The sequence below is a fragment of the Sphaerodactylus townsendi genome, linkage group LG01 (genome assembly GCF_021028975.2).
Source record: "Sphaerodactylus townsendi isolate TG3544 linkage group LG01, MPM_Stown_v2.3, whole genome shotgun sequence".
NCBI classification, from domain to species: domain Eukaryota; kingdom Metazoa; phylum Chordata; class Lepidosauria; order Squamata; family Sphaerodactylidae; genus Sphaerodactylus; species Sphaerodactylus townsendi.
The window spans coordinates 131,765,951-131,769,336 of record NC_059425.1 but is presented as its reverse complement, the minus strand read 5'-3'; the positions used below and the strand labels follow the sequence as shown (position 1 = coordinate 131,769,336).

Genomic DNA, 3,386 nt, shown 5'->3' with positions numbered 1-3,386 from the left:
TTAAAACCAACATAGGAAGCTGGGCAAGCATAAGGGGCACATCCTAGCCTCTCGGCAGCCCCCATGCTGAACCCAGACCTTGGGCAGCAAGTGTTCCAAACCTGGCGCCGTCCCCAATCTGTATTGGGAAATTGAGACAGAAAGTTATTAGGTACCACCTGAGCATGTGTCCATTATGTGACACCCCTTCCTGCTGGGGGTAGCGAGCTCTTGCAAAGCCTCCGTGGTTTGCATTAGGGAGCACACCCCACTCCAAGACCACTTATTGACACTTCCAGCCGTGGGGAGGTTCAACACGCAAGCTCGGCCTCCCCATAAGGAATGTTCTCCTACACTCAAAACCGCCACTGAGCTGACCTTCAGCTCCCACCACAGCTTCCTAAGCCTCCAGCCACCGTAAAAAAAAGCGTGCCATGTAGCGTGTAACCGCATAACTCTGCCCCACTTGGACAGGTGCATGCCGTCGGGGCAAAAATATGCTGCCTGGTAGATCGGGCAAGAGCTAGCAACTCGCATACCACTTGGGCTGCATCCTTGCATATCTTATACCTGGCCCAGATTAAGGTTATTGACTGGGAACCAGGGCCTCCCCTGCTTAGCTTTAGAGCAAGCAAGATCGGGCAAGAGCTAGCAACTCGCATACCACTTGGGCTGCAGCCTTGCATATCATACCTCCAAAGCCTTTAGCCGATACAATAAGGCATGCCTTATAGTGTGTAACCTCACATCTCTACCCTACTTGTATAGGTGCATGCTGTCATGGCAAAATTACGCTGCCTGGTAATGGGAGATTTTAGCCAGTGGAATAACCTCAGTGCCCCACTCCCATGCCACTTGGGCTGCATCCTTGCATATCTTATACCTGGCCCAGATTAAGGTTATTGACTGGGAACCAGGGCCTCCCCGGCTTAGCCTTAGAGCTAACAAGATTGGGCTAAATTTGCTCTTGCAGTACCCTCCACTCTACCAGGGGTTATAACAACCTGCCATGCCTGCCTCCGTGGCAGGCGTGACTAAAATTATGTATTCATCAACAACTGCCCATATAGCTTCCTCAATACTGCAGCCATCCATCAGGACAGCAAAATGCCCTGCTGAGCCAGGATGTCGTTTTTCCCCAGCTGTAGAACTATGATGTGCCGCAAACCAAATCAGGAAACAACGTCATGGACCAGCAGTGGCAGTGCATCCCATTCCAAAACCCAGCAGTCTGAGCCAGCGTAGTAACAAGATAAAATCCAGACCAATGTTCCGCCCCCATCTGGATCGTGCAGCCAACCGACTGGCCCAATGTGCAGTGCTGCGCCCAACCATCCATACACCGGTTTGCTGGCTTGACAAGACTAAAATGAATGAATTAGAGAAATGTGAAGTTGTGCATATGTTCTGTAAGCTAACGAAGGCTGATGGCTGACGGCCCAAATATGCTCTGGGTTGAGCCTCCCCTGTGCCACTGACATGCTGGTCCTTATGGAGAACAAATGCAGTCCAAACTCCTTAGTGGGAGAACCCAAAGCCACCAGTCAAAACCGTAGAATGGAACAAACTGCCATCTAGACAGGGGAGACCCATCCCTGTGACCAAGGAGAGCGCCTGAAATTGCTGGCTGCTGAACTAGGACCACCGCAGTCTCAATGACTGGGCTGGAGGACCCCGGGGTGAGTTGTGTGAGAAGGTTGCCACTCTGCAAGTCTGGTCTGTTTTGAAACTGCCTAGGCGGAACAAATTGAATCAGGGATCCATGGCATTTTCCAGAAAGGGAAAGGGGGGCCTAGGTGGACTTGTAAAATCCAAGGCACTAAAAAACCCCGTGGCCAAGTACTGAAGCAGGAGACTGTAAGAGATCCCCCGATGCTACTCGAAGGCCCCCAGGCAAAGCAAAGTCAAGGAAATCGACCACCACGAAAAACTGGAGGACTCCATCCATGGTCATGTGCTGCCCAGGTTTTGTGGCTGATCTGGAATGCATCTGGCTGCTGGTAACCTCAAGGGCTAGGGAGCGGAAACAGTCCACCTGGCGGCGAGATAAAGCATCAGCAATACTGGTGGTGATACCTGGAGTAAAATGACCTTAAAAACATAAATCAGCCAGGCATAGCAATATCAACTCCTGGACTAATTGCATGATCCTTGTGGAAGGGCCAGATTGTCTGTTAACCACCTGCACCAAAAGGTAATTGAAGATGTAGACTGCAAACCACACCGGGAACATGTTCTGAAGGATATACAAAGTGGACCCAGAAAGGAGGGTGTGTGTACACCCCAGCACCTTAAATATGAAATGCCTAAGGAATTTGCTTGACATCCTTGTGCAGTGGCCATGCTACCTTCTCTGTATTGTTCCAATATTAGTATGTGTGCTGCCAAAGTGAGTACTGATGGTTAGGAGCTGTACAGTCGACTGTGGAATGTGCAAGGCAGGCGCAGAATGACCTTCCCGGTGCTACAACCCCGCAGACAAAGTTAGGTGCCCTAACTACAAGCACATAAACACTTGGCAGCAAGAAATCAGAGAACTGTGGAAAAAATACAGGGAAGACAATTTTCTCCTTACAAGAAAAACCCTGGACACAATACCTGGTAGCTTGGAGAAAAAAACATCTCTCTTCAGTGTTGTTAGTCCTTCATTATTACTATATGACCAAGGAGAAAATCTGATAAACCATTACTACTTGTATGAGACTACACATTTCCACCTATAGGAATGTGAGGTAGCAAAACTACATCTCATTTGTACTGACAACTTGTGATATAAAACCCCAAGGATTGTCACTTCATAGGCATAAAATAATGATTGCCTTTGACAAATTTTTGACATAGTAAAGTATCCCTATTAAACCAAATACAATTGACTTTATCTGCAAATAATATTGCCAAAATTGTTAGCGGAACATGTGTTTTAAAGTGTGTATAGCTGGCAAGGAATATTCGTTTGTCACTGCCTTCCTCTGCACAGTACTCTGGGAGCCCTAGTAGATTCCCATTCCAGTACCCCAGTACCTACCCTGGCCAACCCCCTGCCCCTGTAGCTTCTGAGATCTGACAAGATCAGGCTAGCCTGGGGCCACCCAGGTCAGGCATAGTGGACATAGGTGATAATAGTTAAATAACCTAGGCCTCCATAGTGCCAAATTGAAGACCTACCAAGGAGACCAAATACTCCTCTTGGATTTTCCATTTTTAATATGCCACTTCAATCAGCTTTTGTAAAACTTCCAGTTAACCACTTTTCAAGCCTTGATGATAATAATCAGAGGCATGCGAAGGGGAAATGGCACCCAGAGACAAATTGTCTCCAGGTGCCCACCTTTGGGGTAGGGCTCTGCCCCATACTGCTACCCCCCCTGTGCTCCCGGCTCCCAGGGAGCCCGCAGTCCCTTCTGCCC

The 3,386-nt window shown here is 48.6% G+C and overlaps 1 non-coding gene across 1 annotated transcript; it reads right to left on the bottom strand.

Moving 5' to 3' along the window:
• Positions 1 to 2,270: 2,270 nt before the first annotated feature.
• LOC125425636 lies at positions 2,271 to 2,376 on the bottom strand. Its single transcript, XR_007243403.1, has one exon. It is a non-coding gene; the product is annotated as a U6 spliceosomal RNA (small nuclear RNA).
• Between the last annotated feature and the right edge of the window lie 1,010 nt (positions 2,377 to 3,386).